Below are 26442 nucleotides of genomic sequence, written 5' to 3' on the forward strand. Positions count from 1 at the left end.
TTAGTATACCATTCCGACACAGTAGGGGGAGAAGTGTCCCTCCAATGCAATGTAATCAGGTGTTTAGCAGCACCTACCAGAAGAGGAAGTAGGCCATGTTTCCTTGGCAAGTAGTTAGCGGACGGGCAGGAGAGGAGAGCCTCCTCCACCCGAAGGCTTGACTTGATTAAATCTAATTTCTTAAGGATAGAGCTAATTCCTTCCCAGAAAATTCTTATTTTGGGGCAATCCCAGAATATATGTGTGTGGTGACCCAACGAGTTAAGACATCTCCAGCAGATCCCCTTATCAGCGAGTCCTCTCTGGAGGAGCTTTGCTGGGGTTAAATGCCATCTAGTCAGGATTTTATATGCATTCTCCTGCAGAAGTATACACCTAGAAAAACCTCTAGCATTAGATAACATTCTAGAAACCTGGTCCTCTGAAAAAGAGGTCCCAAGTTCCAACTCCCAGGAGTATACAGGTCCTTCTCAAAAAATTTGCATATAGTGTTAAATTTCATTATTTACCATAATGTAATGATTACAATTAAACTTTCATATATTATAGATTCATTATCCACCAACTGAAATTTGTCAGGTCTTTTATTGTTTTAATACTGATGATTTTGGCCTACAACTCCTGATAACCCAAAAAACCTGTCTCAATAAATTAGCATATTTCACCCGTCCAATCAAATAAAAGTGTTTTTTAATAACAAACAAAAAAACCATCAAGTAATAATGTTCAGTTATGCACTCACTACTTGGTCGGGAATCCTTTGGCAGAAATGACTGCTTCAATGCGGCGTGGCATGGAGGCAATCAGCCTGTGACACTGCTGAGATGTTATGGAGGCCCAGGATGCTTCAATAGCGGCCTTAAGCTCATCCAGAGTGTTGGGTCTTGCGTCTCTCAACTTTCTCTTCACAATATCCCACAGATTCTCTATGGGGTTCAGGTCAGGAGAGTTGGCAGGCCAATTGAGCACAGTAATACCATGGTCAGTAAACCATTTACCAGTGGTTTTGGCACTGTGAGCAGGTGCCAGGTCGTGCTGAAAAATGAAATCTTCATCTCCATAAAGCATTTCAGCCGATGGAAGCATGAAGTGCTCCAAAATCTCCTGATAGCTAGCTGCATTGACCCTGCCCTTGATGAAACACAGTGGACCAACACCAGCAGCTGACATGGCACCCCACACCATCACTGACTGTGGGTACTTGACACTGGACTTCAGGCATTTTGGCATTTCCTTCTCCCCAGTCTTCCTCCAGACTCTGGCACCTTGATTTCCGAATGACATGCAAAATTTGCTTTCATCAGAAAAAAGTACTTGGGACCACTTAGCAACAGTCCAATGCTGCTTCTCTGTAGCCCAGGTCAGGCGCTTCTGCCGCTGTTTCTGGTTCAAAAGTGGCTTTACCTGGGGAATGCGGCACCTGTAGCCCATTTCCTGCACACGCCTGTGCACGGTGGCTCTGGATGTTTCCACACCAGACTCAGTCCACTGCTTCCTCAGGTTCCCCAAGGTCTCGAATCGGTCCTTCTCCACAATCTTCCTCAGGGTCCGGTCACCTCTTCTCGTTGTACAGCGTTTTCTGCCACATTGTTTCCTTCCAACAGACTTACCATTGAGGTGCCTTGATACAGCACTCTGGGAACAGCCTATTTGTTGAGAAATTTCTTTCTGGGTCTTACCCTCTTGCTTGAGGGTGTCAATGATGGCCTTCTTGACATCTGTCAGGTCGCTAGTCTTACCCATGATGGGGGTTTTGAGTAATGAACCAGGCAGGGAGTTTTTAAAAGCCTCAGGTATCTTTTGCATGTGTTTAGAGTTAATTAGTTGATTCAGAAGATTAGGGTAATAGGTCGTTTAGAGAACCTTTTCTTGATATGCTAATTTATTGAGACAGGTTTTTTGGGTTATCAGGAGTTGTAGGCCAAAATCATCAGTATTAAAACAATAAAAGACCTGACAAATTTCAGTTGGTGGATAATGAATCTATAATATATGAAAGTTTAATTGCAATCATTACATTATGGTAAATAATGAAATTTAACACTATATGCTAATTTTTTGAGAAGGACCTGTATATATGAGGGTTTGTTTGGTGAGGAAGGAGCGGAGAGATGGGAATATATACGTGATATAATGTTAAGTCGTGGAAGCGGAAATTTGGTTAACACATCAAACCAAGACCAATTTGGCCTGGTCGGATATTTCTGTATAAACTGCATGACAATACGCTTGACATGGAGTATCTGGAGGAAATTTTTGGGTTGGGCCGATGTGCCTGGAGGCCATGTCCCATTATGGAGAATTTTTTTATTGTAAAATCCATTTAGGGTTTCATTAGGTAAATTTGTCCATAGTTTATATGGATCCCTGAAATTTGGATCAATCAAAAATGGTATGGAGCAAATAGGTGTCAGTGTGGAAGGGAAGGTGTCCAATGGGAGCTCTCCAATCAGAAGTCTTTTAATTCTCAAAGTTGTTAGGGTCACCTCGTCCAATCCAAAAGCCGCTGGTGGCTTGGCACCGGACCAAAGGTAGGGGATACCGCGAGAGCCCAACAGAGCCAAGTCAACGCTATCTCTACTTCCCCCCTCCCAACATATCACCTTCAGCCATCTGCTAAGATGTATAGCTCTATAATAAAGGTATGGATCAGGTACTCCCAGCCCCCCCGAGGAGATGGGATAAGATATTGATTTATAGGGTAACCTGGCTGGTTTCGACTTCCAAATGAATTTGGAAATGATTGATTTTAGTCCCTTAAAGAAGGTCAAAGGTATAAGTATAGGGACCATGCTTAAGGTATATAATATTATTGGCATAATATATGCCTTGAATACATTAATACGTCCCATCCAGGATAGTGTGGGCAGTCCATAGGACTTCATTAAAGCCTCAACTCTTTTTAACAATGGGGGATAGTTAGCTTGGAAGAGGTCTACAGGGTTTCTGGTTATTAAGATTCCTAAATATTTAATGGAGGATTTGGCCCATGAAAAAGGGGTCTTAGTGCTGAGAGAAATTATTTGGGATCTTGAGAGAGTGATATTCAGTGCTTCAGATTTCCCTGTATTAATTTTGAAATTTGAGAGAAGGCCAAATTGACGAAATATCTTGAGGATGATCGGGAAGGCTTGAGGCGGGTTAGAGATGAGAAAGAGCAGGTCGTCTGCGAAAGCTAGCGTTTTAAGTTCCACGGAGCCAATTTTCAGTCCCTCTATCCCTTCCCCTTGTCTAATGCTCTGTATCAACGTCTCTATTACCAATATGAACAGTGACGGGGATAACGGGCAACCCTGTCTAGTCCCATTGTTAATATTGAAGCTATCAGAGAGGGTGCCGTTAATTCGAACTCTAGCTGAAGGTTGGGAATAGAGGGAGAGAATTGCTAAAATGTATTGCTCTGGCAGGCCGAATTTGATCAAAACTTTTTCCATATATCTCCAGCTCACCCTGTCAAACGCTTTTTCAGCGTCCGTTGACAGGAGAACTAAAGGAATATTACGGCTCCTTGCAAACATTGTAGCTTGTATGATTTTGGTCGAGTTGTCCTTACCCTCTCTACCCTTAACAAAGCCTGCCTGATCCGAGTGGATCAATTTGGGTAAAATATTACTAAGCCTTCCCGCTAAAATTTTTGCCCACAGTTTAATGTCCGTGTTGAGTAGCGATATGGGCCTGTAGCTAGAACATAGGTTGGGGTCTTTTCCCTCTTTCGGCAACACAGTAATAAAGGCTTCTAAAGATTGTTTGGGTATAGGTTGGCCTTGAAGGTAGGAGTTGAATAAGGTGACCAATTGGGGCAATAAAGGTTTTATGAGTTTTTTGTAATAAATGATGGGAAGACCGTCTGGGCCCGGGGCCTTGCCGTTAGGAATGGTAGAGAGGGTGTCTAAAATTTCCTTAGAGGTGACGGGGGATGTCAGCAGGGGTTGGCCTTCTTTAGTTAATTTAGGGAGTTTTAAAGAAGCTAGGAACTCATTAATTTTCTCGATAGCTGGTGTAGGGTCCTGCATAAGATCTGGCGTGTTTAGGTTATAGAGATTCTCATAGTAAGTCCTAAGCTCCCTGGCAATTTCAGCAGTTTCTGACAACAAAGAGCCATTCTCAGTTTTAAGCTGAGCGATAAATGTCTTATTTTTACGTTTCTTGAGCAAAGAAGACATAAGCTTGCTGCTTCTGTTGCCATGGAGGTAGAACCTTTGTTTGCTCCTCATATAGATTTTGGCTGATTGGATGTTCAAAAGGTTTTTAAGGTCGTTCCTAAGAGTTATTAATTCTTCTTGTGTCCCTTTTGCCTGAGACCTTTTGTGTAGCTTTTCTAGAGAATTAATCTGATGTAGGATGGATAATGTCTGTTTCAGCCTCTCTCTCTTTAAATGTGAGCCTAGCGCAATGAGTTCCCCCCTTATCACCGTTTTATGTGCCTCCCATACTATAGGCATGGGTGGGCCTGAGTGTATATTTTCTTGGAAATAGAGGTCGAGAGTGTTTGATAGCTTTGTGAGCTGAAAACTAGAGTCGAGTAATGTCTCATTTAATGTCCAAGACCTAGAGGGTAACGGTAATGTCGAGATGGACAACTCCAGGAAAATGGGAGCATGATCAGATAGGGAGATGATATCGATCTCTGCGGATTTTACTAATGGTAGGTTTGGTTATTTTATTAGTAGATAATCGATCCTATGGTAACTATTATGTGGATGGGAGAAAAAAGCATTATCTTTACGGGAAGGAAAAAGATCTCCAGGGATCTACAAGATTTAGATCTTGTAAAGAGAGATGAAGTTTTTTCAGAGTTTTTTGGGAGATAGTAGACCTGCCAGAGGATGTGTCTAAGAATGGGTTAAGGGATACATTGAAATCCCCTCCCAGTATTAAAAGACCTTCAGAGAACAATTTTATCGTGTTTAGTGTTTTACATAACCAGCCAACCTGATCTTTATTTGGGGCGTATAGATTGCACAAGGTGACCCTAGTGTTTGCCAAGAGGCCTTTTAGCATAATATATCTACCTTCTGGGTCTGATAGGCTATCATGCGGGGTAAAGGGTACATTTTTCTTAATAGCTATGCTCACTCCTCTAGAGGCTGAGCCCCCTGTGCTGTGGAACCAAGTTGGGTAGCGAGATCTAGACGTGTCCGGGACTCTATCTCTCTTAAAATGTGTCTCTTGTAAGAAGACTATATGGGATTTTTTAGAGTGCAAGAGATTCATGATTTGACCTCTCTTGCATGGTAATCTTATACCCTTGACATTGTAAGAAGCCACTACTATGGTGGCTGAAGTGTCATCCTTTGCCATGTTGTGTAAGTAACATGTTGAAAAACTTTTTGTATGTTTTCCATGCCAACAAATCAATGAAGTCAATATTATTAACAGTAACCAAACAAGTAATACAACTTATATATACAAAAAAGATACCTATCCGCTGCAGAGGCGGGGGTCAGAACTTCCTCCCATTGCAGATAGGCAAAACAATAATGAATGCACGAGTGGCAGTCTGTAAATTTTAAGGAGAGAGAGATATTATCAAGTAATGCAAAACGTTCAAATAACAAGTTCAAAAGAACAGAGCCATCATATATTTCAGGCAGGCAGACCATGAGTCGTATGACGTGTCCAAGAGATGTTAAACCAACTCAGGGGGGCGGTTTTTTTTTCATTCCGCTTTTCCCCTGTTTAGGGGACATGTGCCTTTTCACCGGTGACCAATCGCCCTGGCCACCAGTGAAGGCATAAAGAGGAGAGGGTGAGTGTTGGTCCATATCTAAAGGCAACCACGAGGGGATGTCCACTTCAGCTAAGTTGAAGGTATCCCACACTCTAGGCAAATCTCCCGGGCTCCTGACTGTAACCTGTTTTCCGCCTCCGTGTATCATTATGCCAAACGGGAACAGCCATTTATAGAGTATTTTGTTGGAGCGCAAAACATCCAGGAGGGGTTTGAGGATCCTTCGTTTTGCTAGAGTTGACGGAGCTATGTCTTGGTATAACTGAATAGGTGTCCCCTCGTAAGAAAGAGACTTGGAGTCTCTAGAAGCTGATAGGATAGCGAAGGTGTCAAGGTAGTTCAGCAAGCCGCATATCACATCCCTTGGAGGGTCTGTAGATTTCGGTTTGGGCCTGAGGGACCTGTGCACCCTTTCTATAACAATCTGGTTGCATCTCTCCTGTGGGATTAAAAGGGCAAAGATCTCTTTTGTTGCCTTTTCTAATATTTCTGTGGCGACACTCTCAGGCAGACCTTTTATTCTTATATTTTTCCTGCGGCTTCGATTCTCTTGGTCTTTCAGGGCAAGAAATGAAGTATTCAGTTGTGCTCTATGAAAGTCTAAGTGGTCTTTCATGTGATTAGAGTGGGTAATCAAAGAGGACTGAGACGTTTCAAGTGATTCTACCCTGTTGCCAATTTGGAGTAGGTCTGCTCTCATGCCAGATATTTCTGCAATCAGTGGTTTCATGGCTTGGGCTAAAGATTTCTTCAGGAAAAATTTAGAGAGTTTGCCCGAGTCAGATTGGGCCAGGTCACTACCTGAGGCCCCGTCACTTGAGTCAGAGTCATCATCACGATCCTCCGTGCCTGTGTTAGAGTAAGAATTTTTTGGGGTAGCCCGGTTCGATGCAGATTTTTGTTTCAAAAACTTGTCCATCTCGCCCTGTTTGCCTTGGTATAGGGCGGTATCCAAGCTTTTACCACGCTCTTTATTTATTTTAACCATCTTTTTTTTTTTTTTTTTATTATAGCGTGTGTTAATGAGATCACCACTCGTGCATATAAGAAGAGAAGAGTTATGTGAGCATGTTCGTGGTGGACATTACCACCAAATAGATGGACATAAGGCTAAATCGTTGGTTAGTAAAAACACAATACCTGGGTAGTGGTATAGATATTACAGCACATTAAGTATTTTATCAAAGTTTGAATCTTATGTTACCACTAGGTGGCAGAAGAATACCATGCAATAGTTTCTTTTATTCTGAGCCGTTCAGCAAAGGGATTTTGCTCCTCTATATTTTGTGAGGTAAATTATTGCGAAAAACGAGAAAAATATCGCTCTGACGGTAGCCTGAGGGTTTAGAGATTTGTGAGGCAGTTGGGTAATGATCCTGAAACTCTCTTATGTCATCATTAGTGATCCGTTAGTGGCATGTAATTAGCACCACAGGCAGTTAGTGGCATGTAATTAGCACCACAGGCAGTCTCACTTCCCAAAACTGGATGATGGAGTCTCTGCTTCTGTTGGGTATGGGGCAGCAGGGAATATAGGCAGGCAGCAAACTTTATGCTTGCTTTTGTCCGGGTATGGGACAGCAGGGAGTACAGTCAGGCAGTAACCACTTTGCCTGTTTTGGTCCTGGATATGTGACAGCAGATGATGTGCGATCTATCTTGGTAAACAAGACCTCCCCCCCCCCCCCCCCCCCCGTAGGTCACAGTCTCTAGTGATCCTGCCTCAAGGGTCTAAGATGGCGGTAAGTGGCGGGAAAGAAGATAGAGGGGGTGAAGGTGGCCCCAAGCCTCCGTCAGGCTGTCCACAGCCGGGACCCAGCTCCACTCCAGAGAGACAGTGCGCTCCGGTCCGGTAAGCCGCCCACTTACTTATAAGCCGCCTGCGGGTTGTTATCAGGGCCGGTATTCCAGTCGGTCGGAACTCCGGCGGAGAGGAAGCACGACTGCTCCAGCTGCGTCCCACCGCGTGAGCCTACGGTGAGGTGCTGCAAAGCGTGCCCACAGCAGAGGATGCGACAGGGCCGCGGCGGTCTCGGCGGGCGGAGGGATCTGCATACAGCGCCACTAGTTAGGCCGCAGGGCGCGCGTCTCTCGCCGGTCTTCCTACCTCCTCCCGGCACAATGTCCCAGACTTCCAGGTACCGCGAGGCCTCCCAGGTGGTGAGCCGGGGCCTCGCTTGTGGAAAGTGGCGGTGGATACCACCGTTAGCTAGTCCGGTCGGGTCTCCTGGTCTGGCGCCGTATGTAGTCCGCCCTTGGTGGGAAGATCACCTCTTCAGCCGGCTTCAGTTCGGCGTGTAGGCCTCAGATTGGAGGCGCAATTATGTCACTGTTTTGTGGGCCAAATGGGGCAAAATAGTCTTCTGGGCCAGCTAGGAGTTGGGCAAAACCTTCAGAGCCGATGGATGGGCTAATAAAGCTTTGGATTTAGCTGGATAACTTCAGCTAGCAGAGGAGCCTAATGGAGACACGTCCTGCTCCTTCAGCTGCTAGCCACACCCCCCTGGCAAAACAATTTCTGAAAGCACTTACTGGAGCTCTCTTTTGCATATTTTGTGGACATTCTCTCAGACGACGTTATTTATGAGGCGAACACATTGAAACTGGGTCTCCAAAGAAAGGAGTAGCTCTCTTTCTTGAATCCTCCTTTCTTTCTTTCAACTTTCTTTTTATTAAAGAAAAGGAAATACCATTGAACAGGAAGTGAAAAAGAAACAGGAGTTTCATAAAACATTAAACATACATTAGGACTACAACAAGAGTCCAACAAATTGTGAGAATACAATAAATTTGAAAAACTGGATGAAATACTAAGATCGGACTTCGACATAGGGACAAGAAAGGGGTTAGAAACAGTATCAGGGAAGACAGAGGAAACAAGGGTAGGAATTTAGGGTAAGGGAAGTAAAATTGAGAGGATTAAAGGAAAGAGGGGGGGTAGCAGAGAGGTAAGATAAGGGGAGGAGGGAAGACTGAAGGGACTGGAGGGTAGGGGGGAGGGGAGGAGAGAACCGATGGTAGAGATGATCTTAAGGAGTGGAGTCTAGATAAGGGGGTAGCTTAGTAAATAGGGTCTGGTGAGCTGTAGTGGGTCAAGTAGCATCCGATATTGTTGATAGGAAGTCAGGGCTGGAGCGGAAGGTAATCCACGGTTCCCAAGTACGCCTAAATACGGAAAGAGATTCTTGTGTGTTGGCAACTAGCTCAGCGGTATGGTATAAAAGATCAATTTTTTCTAATACATGTTTTTTGGTAGGGGTGATAGTAGATTTCCAGAAAGTGGGGATAAGGTATTTTCCGGCTGCTATTATGTAGCTTGCCAGTTTCGAAGCCGTAGCTACGGATTCCCGGGCCATAAGGGTTGGTTGAGTAGAGTGGATTGAGGGTGTAGGAGAGTGAACTGGCCTAACACCGAGGAGATTATGTTCGAGACCATTTGCCAATAGGGGGCAATTTTTGAGCATGACCACCAGATGTGCAAATAAGAGCCTGAGTCAGAACAGCATCTCCAACACAGTTCAGAAGTGGAGGGGTGCCAATGATGAATTTGGGTTGGAGTGCGGTACCACCTAGAAATCACCTTGTATGAGTTTTCTTGTATTTTTACACATTGTGAGGGGCCATGAGATTTGATGTCAATAGAGGCAATCTGGTCATCTGTAAAAGAAATATTGAGATCCCTCTCCCAGAGACCTATGAAGGCTCTTTTGAAATTGGCACCTTCCATCAATAGAAGGTTGTAAATTTTTGATAGGACTTTTTTGGGTAGATTTTTATGGGCGCATAGTTCAAAGGGAGTTAGTGGACGGAGCAGGTCTAATTGTCCTTTGTATTTAAGGTAGTAGTCTTTCAGTCTTTTGTAGTCAAGAAAAGTGATATTTAGATGTGGTCTTGAGGCCTGGAGTTCAGCGAGACTCAATAGAGATCCGTCGATAAAAAGATCGTCGAGTAGTAGGGGTGTGTTAGGTAAATCACTAGTGGAGCTGGAGGAGTCTTTGGGCATTTTAAAGAGGGTAGGACCCACGATGTCTCGTAACATCAGAATTGGGGAGATGGGTGTGGTTAACCTGAGGAACTCTGTTCTCCAGATTTTAAGGATAGCGATTGTAATTTAGTTGAAAAGCAATTGGTTTAGGTTTGAGTGGTTATGCAAGAGGGCCAATGTTCTGAGGGGAGTTGGGGCTAGATATTCTTCAATAGGTATCCACAACTTTTCCGGAGGGTTTCTAATCCAATCTACTACTCTGGTAAGCATCACTGCTCGGTAGTATTTGAAGATATCTGGGACACCCATTCCTCCTCTTGATTTCGGCAGAGCCAAAGAATTGGCATTGATTCGGGGGCGTTTGCCGTTCCAGATGTAGTTAATGAAAAAAGAATTTATCTTTGATAGGTAGTGCTTTGGGATGTGGATGGGGAGCATCTGAAATAAATATAAAAATTTGGGTAAGATAATACTTTTTAGGAGATTTTTCCTACCCATCCAAGATAGGAAGGGGGCCCTCCAAGATTGTATAGTAGAGGTAGCTTGTTTCAGCAAGGGAATGATATTAAGTTCTAGAAGTTCCCCAGTTGACCTCCCAATCTTAATCCCCAGGTTGGTGATAAATCTAGAGGGCCACTTGAAGGGGTATAGTTTTTTTAGTTTGTCTATAGCGGGTTTGGAAATGTTAATGCTGAGTGCTTCCGATTTTGTGATATTGATTTTATAATTAGAAAGTTCCCCGTATAGATCTAAGATGCGGACGAAGGCAGGGATGCCCCCCCTCGGGATCAGATAGGAATACCAAGAGATCATCGGCAAATGCTGCAGATTTATGATGAAAACCGCCCACCTGGACTCCCTTAATATTTGGATCTTGTTGAATACTCTGAATAAGAGGCTCCATGGCCAGTACATATAAAATCGGAGAAAGGGGGCATCCCTGCCTCATGCCATTTTGTATGAAGAAAGGGTCTGATAATAGGTTGTTAATTCTTAATCGAGCAGAAGGGGTGGTGTACATTTACATAGTTACATAGTTAGTAAGGCCGAAAAAAGACATTTGTCCATCCAGTTCAGCCTATATTCCATCATAATAAATCCCCAGATCTACGTCCTTCTACAGAACCTAATAATTGTATGATACAATATTGTTCTGCTCCAGGAAGACATCCAGGCCTCTCTTGAACCCCTCAACTGAGTTCGCCATCACCACCTCCTCAGGCAAGCAATTCCGGATTCTCACTGCCCTAACAGTAAAGAATCCTCTTCTATTTTGGTGGAAAAACCTTCTCTCCTCCAGACGCAAAGGATGCCCCCTTGTGCCCATCTACTAGTTGGGAGGGGATGTGGAATGGCATCTACTAGTTGGGAGGGGATGTGGAATGCAAGAAGTGTTTCGCGGAGGAATATCCAGTCCACCCTGTCAAAAGCCTTTTCAGCGTCAGTCCCCAACAGAACGAGTGGGGATTTCCGTATTTTTGCGTATTGAATCAAGTGAAGAATTCTTGCTGTATTGTCCCTCCCCTCACGTCCTACTACAAAGCCTGATTGATTTAGGGAAATGAGTTGTGGCATAAGTTTTGACAATCTCCCCGCTCTGAGACTGGCATAAATTTTTAGGTCAACATTGAGCAGGGAGATAGGCCTATAACTTCCGCAACATTCTGGGTCTTTACCTTCTTTATGAAGAAGAGAAATGTGGGCTTCTAGTGACTGAGAGGGGAAGGACTTCCCGCCCAGGACCGCATTACAGACGTTCAAAAGGTGTGGGCCTAAGATATCAGCAAAAGTCTTGTAGTAGATTTTTGGGAGCCCATCTGGACCCGGGGCCTTCCCCTTCCCCCCCCCAGACAGGGTGGACTGGAGATCAGAGAGGTCAAAGGGTCTGAGTAGGCAGTTTTGTTGGAGGTTGGTTAGTTTAGGGAGGTGCAAGGAGGATAAGAAAGCTTGGACAAATAATTTCCTCTGATTTTTATCTTCTCTTGTATCATTATGTCAAAGTTGATATAGATCTTTATAAAAGGACAGAAAGGAGTCGGTGATCTGGTTATATTGCTGGAGGACTTTGCCATCCTTAGATTTAATTCTATGGATAAATGTTCGGGTTTGGCGTTTTTTTGATCAGCGAGATCATTAGTTTGGAGGCTTTGTCTCCGTGGGCAAAGATTTTGTTTTTCCAAGATGGATAATGTTTGGAGGTCTGTGTGTTGAGGAGGTCCCTGAGAGATTGGCGTTTGTTGGTGAGCTGGCTGAGTGTGGTTTGTGAGAGTTCTTTTTTGTGTTGAGTATCCAGAGCCACAATATCGTTATATAAGGCAAGAATTTTTGATTTCCTTTGCTTGTTTAGAAAAGAGGCAATTGAAATAAAAACCCCTCGAATTGTGGCCTTATGTGCCTCCCATAACACAGGAGGGGCAATGTCTGAGGAGGCGTTAATTCTGAAAAACTCTTGAAGTGACTCACGGATACGGTTTTTGAATTCCTCGCTATGTAATATAGACCCATTGAGCCTCCAAGAGTAGAAGCTGGAGTATGATTTGTGAAATTCTAGATTAGTCAGTACCACAGAGTGGTCCGAGTGTATAGCGGGGATTATATCGGCTTTCAGTGTGGAGGGTAGAATGGATCTGGACACTAGGATGTAGTCGAGGCGGTGATAAGAGTTGTGGGGGTGCGAGTAATATGTGAAATCAGTATCAGAAGGGTGCAGATACCTCCAAACGTCGACCAACTCTAATGAATGTATAATTGATTTAAGGCGAGCCAAATCTCTCAGGGAAATAGAGCTTTTTTTGTGTGGATGTATCTAGGGCTGGATCCAGTGCGACATTTAAATCCCCACCCAAGATGACTACACCTTCCTGGAAGGAACGTAGGAGGGATAGGGCTTTACGAAGCCATTTCAGGTGGCGCTTATTTGGGGCATACAGATTGCCAAGGGTCACCATGTTACCAGCTATAAGCCCTTTGATGAAACGACCCTCAGGGTCAAACCTGCTATCTAAAAGAAGGAAGGGAACATCCCTAGCAAGGGCTATCGAGACGCCTCTGGATCCTTTTTGGGGGGAGCAAGCGTGGAACTATCTGTCGAAAAAGCATTTCTCAAAGGAAGGGGTCTTGTCGAGGGTGAAATGGGTCTCTTGCAAGAGTAGTATATCATAAGCCTGATTTTTTGAAAAAGGCAAGCGTTTGTGATCTTGGAATTGGGGAGTTTAGACCGTGTGAGTTGTGTAAAATTATCTGAAAAGACTTACGGTTTATCGTCATGGTGGAAGTGATTGAAGTCAGATCGGATGAAGATGGGGCTCGACCATCGGATCAAAAAAAGAGGGAAGAGGAGGAGGGGTGGGAAAAGCGAATGGGAGAGAAGGGATTAGTATAATGAATACACAGTAGTAAAATAGCCATTGAAGTAGTACATGAGGGTAGATAACCTTAAGTGAGAGAAAACACATTGCAGTTGTAACATCTAGGGGGGAAAAAAAGGGGGATCAAATAAAGGGAGTTATAATTAACATCATGGTATAGGAGGCTAAGACTCCTAAATTAGCAGTAGTAATGCTGCACTTTGTGGGCTAGTGACAAGTGTCAGATGTTAGAAAGCCCTTGAAACCTAAAGAGCGGAGAGAAATAGGTAAATAGTAAAGAAACATTAGTGATTCTCTATTTTCATCCTCCGGGGTCCTCTTCCTCTTCCCTGGGTGGCGTGCCTTTTGAAGAACGACGCTTTGATCTTGAGGTTTTCAGAGTAGATGCGTCTTGCCACGGAGGAGGGATGGGGAGAGGTTTCAGACGACGGGCCTCACAGGTAGTTTCTAGGACAAGCGGTTGGTCAAGCTGAATCTCCAGATCATCGCACACAGATTTAATATCGGCGGTGGATTTAATAAGAAATTTCCGATCTTTAGCGGATATGGAAATACCAAAGGGGAAGAGCCAGCGATAAGGATAGTGCCTTTGTTGGAGAATCGAGGTAAGAGGTCTTAGAAGGCGTCTTTTATATAGCGTGGAGGCGGAGAGGTCTTGGAAAATTTGGACTGGGAAGCCTCCGAAGGTGATCGAGTCCGCCTCCCTAGCTCTTTTCAGAAGTAGGTCTTTTGTTCTGAAGTCGAGGAAACGACATAGAATGTCTCGAGGAGCTTCATCAGACTTCGGTTTAGGCCTCAATGCTCTGTGTACTCTCACCATGTCAAGCTCCGATGAGTCTGAGGGAGTAAGGATTGAATGGAAGATTTCAGTAACAGTGGGAATCAAGGCATCCGGGAGAACGGACTCGGGGACACCCTTGAGTCTTAGATTGTTCCTCCTTTCCCTATTTTCATGGTCCTCCAGTATGGTATATATCTTGTTGATGTGGTCCTCGTGTCGTTTATGGCAAGTTAAATTAGAGTTGGAGCTTTGGATTATTTCCGCATGAGAGGACTCTATCGCTTGCATGAGAGGACTATCGCTTCGATTCTGTGACCCAATTGGCTGAGGTCATGCTTGATGGTGGAGAGATCTCTGCCTATGGGTTCCAACGTTTTGCCCAGAATCCTTTTAATAAATGACATCGTTACCAGTTCACCCTTATCTTGGTCATCGGTATCTCCATCACTCTCTCGCTCAGATTCTGTGAAAGCTTCTGGATCTTTCCCTATTGAGTGTGGGGTTTTAACAGAATTGGGTGTATTGCCTTGCTGTTTTAGGAATTTTTCCATGTCTGCATGTGATTTGGAGCTAGTGGACTTTAACCCCGATCTCGTCAGTTTTTGTGAGGATCTGACCATCATGAGTGAGATGTGCAGCGAATAAAGAGAACTCCCAGATCTCCCTCAGTTTCCCCCAGGCGTTGGCTTACATCCTATGGGGGTTAGTGAAGCGGCACAGAGAGGGAGATTAAGTGCACAAGCGTAGTTTATAATTAGCTTTTGTGATGGGAGGTGTTATGGACACATGGCTCTCATATGAGGGGCATGAAGTGGTCCCACTTTGTGTGGGTAACAGATCACCCGTGGTTGGGGCTCAGGATAGGCTGTAGAAGCCGAGTCAGTACTTATGGCCGAGCCGGTGAGATGGCCCTGAAAGAACAAGGGGGTGTCCGGGGATGGGGGGTAGAAATTGTGACAGTACCTCTTTGTGTGGGGTGAGGAGCAGATTAGGCACCGGCACCCAGCTTTCCCGGCGTCAGGCGGTTCACTGCAGAGTGTGCAGCAGCGGGTAACAGCGCCACCAGCTGGACGGTCCTCTCCCGTTCTCGGCCCTCCAGAGGCGTCCACCGCAGTATAATGGGAACCGGAGAGCGCGGTACCAGGTGGGGGTCGCAGTCGGGAGTTCGTCCAGGAGGGGGGCGGTTCAAAACCCCCGAGTAGCTCAGTGAAGGTGGCGTCACCTGCGGGCCGGCCGGCCACTCACCCGCCCGAGCCCGGTGTGTCTCTTCCGGTGCCGGGGCCCCCAGGGAGCATCCGATGCGTCGCCCGGCCTTGTGAGAACGTCCGGTGCAGATTTCGGACCCAGAGGGGGCGAGAGACGCCGCGCCCAGCAGAGGAAAACAGGAGGATCCGGCGCCAATTAGGCCCAGCTAGGCCTGCAGGCTTAAGGTGTGCGGCTGTGCGCCAGACACGGTCGCCCGGGTACAATATAGCCAGGGGTCGGCTCCTTCGTCTTGGGGTAGGCAGCTGATGCCTTCAGGGTGGTAGATTAGGGCCGTTAGATGAGTGGATGGCTTAGATAAGAGCCGTTTGCAGAGGAGCTCGTGGAGAACGTGTCCTGCTCCTTCCGATGCTGGCCACGCCCCTTGTGCCAAAAAACTTTCTTGAATCCTCCTGTTGTAAAATTTGTAAGATCAGATATTGTCATTTCTTAAACGCTCGAATACTGTCACATGGTATAAGGACAATGTTACCTGGCTTCCTCTGCCTTCCTTCGTTTTTCCTCTTTCATTCTTTCAATCTCAGCCTTTATCTCTTCTTCTGTGACATTTCTTAAAAAATGCAGTACGAGATCTGCCAGTAGCTGATCAGAAACGATAGACGACTCGCTTAAGAAACACAAAAGAAAAAAAGGTTTTGATGAGAATAAAAACTATTCAAATAATTATTAGAAACCCTGCCAATGGAAAGGAATTCAAGATATCCATTGTGGTACTATCTGAAATTAAACAGGATCTAGAACTTTGAATAAATATATATATTTTTTACCTGCTGTTCTCCTGAAAATGGTGTTTTTCTTTTGTTTCTGCATCTGTGTGTTTTGAGCTATGGTCCCCTTATCTGTATGTAAATCTATTCTTGTTAGGCAAGTGGGAGTGATCATTAACTTTCCTGTATGAAAGTCTAACGAGAACCATGCCCAGTTGACTAAGCGGGGAAACAGAGGCCATATCTCAGGAACAGAAGGGGCACAGGAATGAAAACCGTTAAGATTCATGAACAAATACAACAACCACTGATGCATGTCATTTGCAGAGCTCCGTACGGAAGTAAGCTCCGCAAAAGACATAAAGGATAACAGGGAAACTCCACTAATACATAAATCCTATAGAGAAACTACGGAGTATAAATACCCAATGAATCATAAGTAAAAAATAGCAAATTTTATTAAGCATAATTAAATCACATATATTACAAACATAACAGACAAAGTGTACGTATAATGCATGTGCGGCGGACAGAACACACCACAGGTATCACCTGGGGTATAAAAAAGGCAAACACAGCTACCTACTCTAGGCCTATTGATAGTTCAATGGAGCATGTTACATGGTTTAAAGTGCATAGTGCTACCAACAAAACGGCATGTGCCACTCCTTTCATTAATATCACTGCTCTAAAGCCAGCAGTAGGAATAAGTGCTAATCAAATATCGTTGCCAATCTTACCCCAATCTCATTGGTGTCAGTGTGTGTCCGGCGGCCCCTTTTTTGACGCGCGTTTCGCGTGAGCTTCCTCGGGGGGACGTGATTGTGTGTCTATCATGGACTGCCTTTTATGGACCACCTACAGCTGTTGCGGCCATAGCGTTATTTGATTGGCGCATGCGCACCGTTACCTCCGGAACGCCGCACCCATCATCCCCGGCGCTCACGGCGCTGCGAACAGGCAGAGGAAAATCCTCAAGACGTCGTTTCCTGTTCCGCCGCTGGGGAGCGCAGGTGGATGATGGTCGGCAGACCAGAGTGCGGCGCGCATGCGCGCATACACCAGCGGCCATTTTACCCACGGGAAGAGCTAAGGGCAACCAAGACACGTAACGTATTATTAGTAATGGCAGTGAAACTAAAGTGACCGTGCCAAATAGATGAAGAAAATAATAAAAGGGAAACACTAAAGTAGAATAAGGAATTAATGCAACTAACCACTATAATCAGAATTAGTGCTCACGTAATTAATATATAGATAAATATAAAGTGCATAGCCATGTAACTCTTCACAAATATGTTCAATGAATTTTGTATGAATATAAAGTGCATAATTCGTGACTATACTCACATATCGTGAAATATATACTGCAAGATTATACCAAACCGCAGATTATTAATATAAATAAATAAAATCTCTTGTGTCAACTGGAACCATGACGTGAACGGAGCAACGCTATCCACGGTCTCCGTTAATAAAGCAAAGAGTGTGTAACAGGGGGCTAACCCCTAATTGTTCATATGTAGTTATAGTAGCACCGCTCACGTCATGGTCCACTAATAACACCTCAACAAAAAACCACCCGTTAAGGGAACCAAAGAAAAAAGAAGAAAGGAAAATTTAAAAAAAGAAAAGTAATAAGCCAAACAGAACAATTATACGGGTCTTGGCCCAAGCTGTCATCTGATGTTCTAGATTTATTCTTGGAATATTTAGGTCTATCGTCCATAACTCATGATGTTCTCTTTCGGTGTATAAATTCTCTAGGCAACACAGCTGTCCGGATGTCCAGATGTCCAATACAGGCCCAGATGAACAGACAATAAAGATGGATACAGGCATTACAGGTACTAAAAATAGATAAAAAGACACACAAATTAAAATCCAGATATAAGAGATTTTGGTGACCTAGAATTATAAATTTATAGAAAAGGAGCGAAGCTTAGTTGTTCATTAAGCCCGTGTGGGGCCATGGTACCTAATATGCTTATCCAGCGACATTCCAATTGCGCAAGTTTTTTCTTAAGATCTCCTCCCCTAACTCCTCCCCTCACATGATCAATTCCAAATACTTTTAACTCTTTAGGGTTACACCCGTGGTACTGCTTGAAGTGCCTAGGTATGGATTTGAGAGGAACATCGTCAGTTGCCTCCTTGGCCGCCATAATGTCTCTAATGTGTTCCCGGGTTCTAACCCTCAGTTCGCGTGACGTCAATCCGACATAAGATAATCCACAAGTACATTTGGCCATGTAGATCACAAATGTGGTACTACATGAGATGTAGTCTGTGATTTTAAATTCTCTGCCCTCCACAGAGGCAAATGACAATGTCCTTACGTGGTTTCTGCACGCCAAGCAGTCACCACATGGGAAAAAACCCCATTTTCTTTTCCCACTACCAAAAATAGATGGAGTTTTTTTAACGTAGTGGCTCTTGACCAAGATGTCTCTCAGATTTTTGGCTCTCCTAGCCGTCATAAGGGGTTCCTCCGAGAGACACTTGGCCAGAACTGGTTCGGTCTTTAAAATGGGCCAATGTCGTCTCAAGATGTTCCTCATTTGTCCCCATTGGTGGTTATATGTGGATATATATCTAACCACCTCACCATCCCTCTTCTTAGTTTTGGGTATCTGTGATAGAAGATCACATCTTTTCTGGTTTTTGGCCCGAACGAATCCTCTTTTTATACTTCTGTTGCTGTACCCACGTGTTCTAAATCTCTCCCCAAGGTCCACGGACTGTTTTGTAAATGCTTCCTCAGTAGAACATATCCTCCTCATTCTCAAAAATTGTCCTATAGGTATAGCTCCAATTGTTGAGCTATTATGAGCTGAGGAGGCATGAAGCAATGTATTAGCTGAGGTTTCTTTTCTGAAGACGTCTGTTCCTATGGAGCCATCATCCAGGATCTGCAGCATGACATCAAGAAAAGGAATATTTACCCTACCAAAATTATAGGTGAGCCTGATGTTGAGGCTGTTACGGTTCAAATCCTGCATAAACTGATGTAAATTATCAATAGACCCCTGCCAAATAAACAAAATATCATCTATGTACCGATACCACCCCAGTACTTGGGGGGCGGAGTGTGCGTCTCCAAATATCATTCTTTCCCAATATCCCAAAAATAAATTAGCATACGAAGGCGCACACGCCGCCCCCATCGCGGTCCCGCGATTCTGGAGGTAGTATCGGTCCTTAAAGGTAAAGCAATTGTGTGTCAGGATGAACCGCAAGAGCCTCAACACCAGGTCCACCACATCAGGTTCGATGTTACTGGATTCTAAAAAGAAAGTCACTGCCTCAATCCCATCCTCATGTTGGATTGAGGTGTAGAGTGTCTCGATGTCCGCTGTCACCAATACCATGTCTGGCTCCAAGGAAAGACCGTCCAGTCTCCGCAGGACGTCCGACGTGTCCCTGACATAGGAGGGCAAAGTCTCGACCTGAGACTTTAGATAATGGTCTATGTATCTACATACTGGGTCACATAGCCCTCCCATGCCAGAGACGATCGGACGTCACGGGGGGTTTATTGGGTCCTTGTGGACCTTGGGGAGGAGATAGAACGTGGGCAGAACAGGGCATTCCACCACCAGCCCTTGAAACGTTTTTTTATTAATGGTTCCCTGATATAGGGATTCCTCAAGAATTTCCATCAATTCTCTCATAAATTTAGGTAGGGGATCATGGGAAAGCAAAATGTACGTCTCCTTATTGCGCAATTGTTTAAAAGCCTCTTTTTCATATTTCTCCGTAGGCCATATGACCACGTTCCCCCCTTTATCTGATGGTTTTATCACCACATCCTGCAGGTCACGTATTTCTCGCAGAGCCTTTCTCTGACCTTGTGTGAGATTATCTTTCTTGTTTTTGTTGCCAATCCTTTTAAAATCTGCAGTCACTAAATTCGTGAATATCTCAACTTGAGGACAGAGTGACAGAGGGGGAAACGTGGTCGACTTGGCACAGATAGATGGGGGAGGCATACCTGTACGAGGATTAATAGATTCATTTTCCAGTTCTTCCAATATAGCGATAGCCTCTTGTTCAGACACCTGAGTCCCCTCTGATGTAGATCGGGAGTGGAGTTTTTTCAAAATAAGTTTTCGTGAAAATAAATTCAAATCTTTTAATGCTGTAAAGTAATCATAATTATTGCAAGGGGAAAATGAGAGACCAAGACCCAGAACCTCACACTGAGTTTCTGTCAAGATATGTTGTGATAGATTTATTACCTCAAGTGTGGCGTTCTTGGGTCTCTTGTCTTTCTGAGGAGAAATGGGTGTTTTTCTCTTATTACCATATCTGGTGACCTTCTGCCACCGATCTTTATAACTATCACTTCTCTCAGGTCCTGTACTTCCTTTTTCGTCTTTTTTTTCCTCAATAGACGACACTGACGAAAATGAGACTGATCTAGCTCTTGAGGTCGCTCTCCTATTATGTACATTACTTCTCCATCTATATACTCTGTTATTTTTGGTATCAGAGACATCACGCTGGTATTTTTTAGTTTTCAAAGATACAATTTCTTTCTCCCATTTCTGGATATCAATATCAAGTTCATTTTTAAAAGACATATTAGTCTCTGGGGTGAGAATCTTATTAATTTCCTCCTGAATTTCTTCTAGTTCTTTATCCAGGTCACTGATGGTTAATTCGTTATTTTTAATGAGGAGGGTCATAAAACCTTTGGAACAATTCGCTGCCACTTCCTCCCAATCATTTTTAAAAGAATCGTTGTCTATATTGAAGGAAGGGAATACTTGTATTCTTAATCCTCTCGGAATTAGTCCACAGGTTATATAACGTTCCAAAAAGGACTTATTCCACCATAGCCGTGTTTTTTTCTGTAGCAGCTCCTTAAATTTATTAGTCAATTCGGTCAAATCTCTTGATCTGGAATCTAAAACCGCACACGTATCAACGTTAAACACTTTATCAAGTTGAACAAGCCACTTTTTTTCACGTGCTTTGAAGTCCATTTCACCAGTGCAGATAGCTGTGAAAACACAGAAAAGCACTAAATACAACAACCACTGATGCATGTCATTTGCAGAGCTCCGTACGGAAGTAAGCTCCGCAAAAGACATAAAGGATAACAGGGAAACTCCACTAATACATAAATCCTATAGAGAAACTACGGAGTATAAATACCCAATGAATCATAAGTAAAAAATAGCAAATTTTATTAAGCATAATTAAATCACATATATTACAAACATAACAGAGAAAGTGTACGTATAATGCATGTGCGGCGGACAGAACACACCACAGGTATCACCTGGGGTATAAAAAAGGCAAACACAGCTACCTACTCTAGGCCTATTGATAGTTCAATGGAGCATGTTACATGGTTTAAAGTGCATAGTGCTACCAACAAAACGGCATGTGCCACTCCTTTCATTAATATCACTGCTCTAAAGCCAGCAGTAGGAATAAGTGCTAATCAAATATCGTTGCCAATCTTACCCCAATCTCATTGGTGTCAGTGTGTGTCCGGCGGCCCCCAGCTGGACGGTCCTCTCCCGTTCTCGGCCCTCCAGAGGCGTCCACCGCAGTATAATGGGAACCGGAGAGCGCGGTACCAGGTGGGGGTCGCAGTCGGGAGTTCGTCCAGGAGGGGGGCGGTTCAAAACCCCCGAGTAGCTCAGTGAAGGTGGCGTCACCTGCGGGCCGGCCGGCCACTCACCCGCCCGAGCCCGGTGTGTCTCTTCCGGTGCCGGGGCCCCCAGGGAGCATCCGATGCGTCGCCCGGCCTTGTGAGAACGTCCGGTGCAGATTTCGGACCCAGAGGGGGCGAGAGACGCCGCGCCCAGCAGAGGAAAACAGGAGGATCCGGCGCCAATTAGGCCCAGCTAGGCCTGCAGGCTTAAGGTGTGCGGCTGTGCGCCAGACACGGTCGCCCGGGTACAATATAGCCAGGGGTCGGCTCCTTCGTCTTGGGGTAGGCAGCTGATGCCTTCAGGGTGGTAGATTAGGGCCGTTAGATGAGTGGATGGCTTAGATAAGAGCCGTTTGCAGAGGAGCTCGTGGAGAACGTGTCCTGCTCCTTCCGATGCTGGCCACGCCCCTTGTGCCAAAAAACTTTCTTGAATCCTCCTGTTGTAAAATTTGTAAGATCAGATATTGTCATTTCTTAAACGCTCGAATACTGTCACATGGTATAAGGACAATGTTACCTGGCTTCCTCTGCCTTCCTTCGTTTTTCCTCTTTCATTCTTTCAATCTCAGCCTTTATCTCTTCTTCTGTGACATTTCTTAAAAAATGCAGTACGAGATCTGCCAGTAGCTGATCAGAAACGATAGACGACTCGCTTAAGAAACACAAAAGAAAAAAAGGTTTTGATGAGAATAAAAACTATTCAAATAATTATTAGAAACCCTGCCAATGGAAAGGAATTCAAGATATCCATTGTGGTACTATCTGAAATTAAACAGGATCTAGAACTTTGAATAAATATATATATTTTTTACCTGCTGTTCTCCTGAAAATGGTGTTTTTCTTTTGTTTCTGCATCTGTGTGTTTTGAGCTATGGTCCCCTTATCTGTATGTAAATCTATTCTTGTTAGGCAAGTGGGAGTGATCATTAACTTTCCTGTATGAAAGTCTAACGAGAACCATGCCCAGTTGACTAAGCGGGGAAACAGAGGCCATATCTCAGGAACAGAAGGGGCACAGGAATGAAAACCGTTAAGATTCATGAACAAATACAACAACCACTGATGCATGTCATTTGCAGAGCTCCGTACGGAAGTAAGCTCCGCAAAAGACATAAAGGATAACAGGGAAACTCCACTAATACATAAATCCTATAGAGAAACTACGGAGTATAAATACCCAATGAATCATAAGTAAAAAATAGCAAATTTTATTAAGCATAATTAAATCACATATATTACAAACATAACAGACAAAGTGTACGTATAATGCATGTGCGGCGGACAGAACACACCACAGGTATCACCTGGGGTATAAAAAAGGCAAACACAGCTACCTACTCTAGGCCTATTGATAGTTCAATGGAGCATGTTACATGGTTTAAAGTGCATAGTGCTACCAACAAAACGGCATGTGCCACTCCTTTCATTAATATCACTGCTCTAAAGCCAGCAGTAGGAATAAGTGCTAATCAAATATCGTTGCCAATCTTACCCCAATCTCATTGGTGTCAGTGTGTGTCCGGCGGCCCCTTTTTTGACGCGCGTTTCGCGTGAGCTTCCTCGGGGGGACGTGATTGTGTGTCTATCATGGACTGCCTTTTATGGACCACCTACAGCTGTTGCGGCCATAGCGTTATTTGATTGGCGCATGCGCACCGTTACCTCCGGAACGCCGCACCCATCATCCCCGGCGCTCACGGCGCTGCGAACAGGCAGAGGAAAATCCTCAAGACGTCGTTTCCTGTTCCGCCGCTGGGGAGCGCAGGTGGATGATGGTCGGCAGACCAGAGTGCGGCGCGCATGCGCGCATACACCAGCGGCCATTTTACCCACGGGAAGAGCTAAGGGCAACCAAGACACGTAACGTATTATTAGTAATGGCAGTGAAACTAAAGTGACCGTGCCAAATAGATGAAGAAAATAATAAAAGGGAAACACTAAAGTAGAATAAGGAATTAATGCAACTAACCACTATAATCAGAATTAGTGCTCACGTAATTAATATATAGATAAATATAAAGTGCATAGCCATGTAACTCTTCACAAATATGTTCAATGAATTTTGTATGAATATAAAGTGCATAATTCGTGACTATACTCACATATCGTGAAATATATACTGCAAGATTATACCAAACCGCAGATTATTAATATAAATAAATAAAATCTCTTGTGTCAACTGGAACCATGACGTGAACGGAGCAACGCTATCCACGGTCTCCGTTAATAAAGCAAAGAGTGTGTAACAGGGGGCTAACCCCTAATTGTTCATATGTAGTTATAGTAGCACCGCTCACGTCATGGTCCACTAATAACACCTCAACAAAAAACCACCCGTTAAGGGAACCAAAGAAAAAAGAAGAAAGGAAAATTTAAAAAAAGAAAAGTAATAAGCCAAACAGAACAATTATACGGGTCTTGGCCCAAGCTGTCATCTGATGTTCTAGATTTATTCTTGGAATATTTAGGTCTATCGTCCATAACTCATGATGTTCTCTTTCGGTGTATAAATTCTCTAGGCAACACAGCTGTCCGGATGTCCAGATGTCCAATACAGGCCCAGATGAACAGACAATAAAGATGGATACAGGCATTACAGGTACTAAAAATAGATAAAAAGACACACAAATTAAAATCCAGATATAAGAGATTTTGGTGACCTAGAATTATAAATTTATAGAAAAGGAGCGAAGCTTAGTTGTTCATTAAGCCCGTGTGGGGCCATGGTACCTAATATGCTTATCCAGCGACATTCCAATTGCGCAAGTTTTTTCTTAAGATCTCCTCCCCTAACTCCTCCCCTCACATGATCAATTCCAAATACTTTTAACTCTTTAGGGTTACACCCGTGGTACTGCTTGAAGTGCCTAGGTATGGATTTGAGAGGAACATCGTCAGTTGCCTCCTTGGCCGCCATAATGTCTCTAATGTGTTCCCGGGTTCTAACCCTCAGTTCGCGTGACGTCAATCCGACATAAGATAATCCACAAGTACATTTGGCCATGTAGATCACAAATGTGGTACTACATGAGATGTAGTCTGTGATTTTAAATTCTCTGCCCTCCACAGAGGCAAATGACAATGTCCTTACGTGGTTTCTGCACGCCAAGCAGTCACCACATGGGAAAAAACCCCATTTTCTTTTCCCACTACCAAAAATAGATGGAGTTTTTTTAACGTAGTGGCTCTTGACCAAGATGTCTCTCAGATTTTTGGCTCTCCTAGCCGTCATAAGGGGTTCCTCCGAGAGACACTTGGCCAGAACTGGTTCGGTCTTTAAAATGGGCCAATGTCGTCTCAAGATGTTCCTCATTTGTCCCCATTGGTGGTTATATGTGGATATATATCTAACCACCTCACCATCCCTCTTCTTAGTTTTGGGTATCTGTGATAGAAGATCACATCTTTTCTGGTTTTTGGCCCGAACGAATCCTCTTTTTATACTTCTGTTGCTGTACCCACGTGTTCTAAATCTCTCCCCAAGGTCCACGGACTGTTTTGTAAATGCTTCCTCAGTAGAACATATCCTCCTCATTCTCAAAAATTGTCCTATAGGTATAGCTCCAATTGTTGAGCTATTATGAGCTGAGGAGGCATGAAGCAATGTATTAGCTGAGGTTTCTTTTCTGAAGACGTCTGTTCCTATGGAGCCATCATCCAGGATCTGCAGCATGACATCAAGAAAAGGAATATTTACCCTACCAAAATTATAGGTGAGCCTGATGTTGAGGCTGTTACGGTTCAAATCCTGCATAAACTGATGTAAATTATCAATAGACCCCTGCCAAATAAACAAAATATCATCTATGTACCGATACCACCCCAGTACTTGGGGGGCGGAGTGTGCGTCTCCAAATATCATTCTTTCCCAATATCCCAAAAATAAATTAGCATACGAAGGCGCACACGCCGCCCCCATCGCGGTCCCGCGATTCTGGAGGTAGTATCGGTCCTTAAAGGTAAAGCAATTGTGTGTCAGGATGAACCGCAAGAGCCTCAACACCAGGTCCACCACATCAGGTTCGATGTTACTGGATTCTAAAAAGAAAGTCACTGCCTCAATCCCATCCTCATGTTGGATTGAGGTGTAGAGTGTCTCGATGTCCGCTGTCACCAATACCATGTCTGGCTCCAAGGAAAGACCGTCCAGTCTCCGCAGGACGTCCGACGTGTCCCTGACATAGGAGGGCAAAGTCTCGACCTGAGACTTTAGATAATGGTCTATGTATCTACATACTGGGTCACATAGCCCTCCCATGCCAGAGACGATCGGACGTCACGGGGGGTTTATTGGGTCCTTGTGGACCTTGGGGAGGAGATAGAACATGGGCAGAACAGGGCATTCCACCACCAGCCCTTGAAACGTTTTTTTATTAATGGTTCCCTGATATAGGGATTCCTCAAGAATTTCCATCAATTCTCTCATAAATTTAGGTAGGGGATCATGGGAAAGCAAAATGTACGTCTCCTTATTGCGCAATTGTTTAAAAGCCTCTTTTTCATATTTCTCCGTAGGCCATATGACCACGTTCCCCCCTTTATCTGATGGTTTTATCACCACATCCTGCAGGTCACGTATTTCTCGCAGAGCCTTTCTCTGACCTTGTGTGAGATTATCTTTCTTGTTTTTGTTGCCAATCCTTTTAAAATCTGCAGTCACTAAATTCGTGAATATCTCAACTTGAGGACAGAGTGACAGAGGGGGAAACGTGGTCGACTTGGCACAGATAGATGGGGGAGGCATACCTGTACGAGGATTAATAGATTCATTTTCCAGTTCTTCCAATATAGCGATAGCCTCTTGTTCAGACACCTGAGTCCCCTCTGATGTAGATCGGGAGTGGAGTTTTTTCAAAATAAGTTTTCGTGAAAATAAATTCAAATCTTTTAATGCTGTAAAGTAATCATAATTATTGCAAGGGGAAAATGAGAGACC

General features: G+C 44.2%; 1 long non-coding RNA gene across 2 annotated transcripts in view; it reads left to right on the plus strand.

Annotated features, from left to right (window-relative positions):
* Nucleotides 1-26442, plus strand: part of LOC143785806 (uncharacterized) — a 73402-nt gene that overhangs the window by 30945 nt on the left and 16015 nt on the right. The window contains exons 2-3 of one of the 2 annotated variants that reach the window (XR_013218089.1): nucleotides 17603-17682; nucleotides 24026-24105. This is a non-coding gene — a long non-coding RNA (uncharacterized LOC143785806). Of the gene's footprint in view, nucleotides 1-16363; nucleotides 17683-24025; nucleotides 24106-26442 lie in introns of those variants that run through there. The other variant, XR_013218088.1, reaches the window with a different exon arrangement.

This window comes from Ranitomeya variabilis, chromosome 7, assembly GCF_051348905.1.
Source record: "Ranitomeya variabilis isolate aRanVar5 chromosome 7, aRanVar5.hap1, whole genome shotgun sequence".
Lineage (NCBI taxonomy): Eukaryota > Metazoa > Chordata > Amphibia > Anura > Dendrobatidae > Ranitomeya > Ranitomeya variabilis.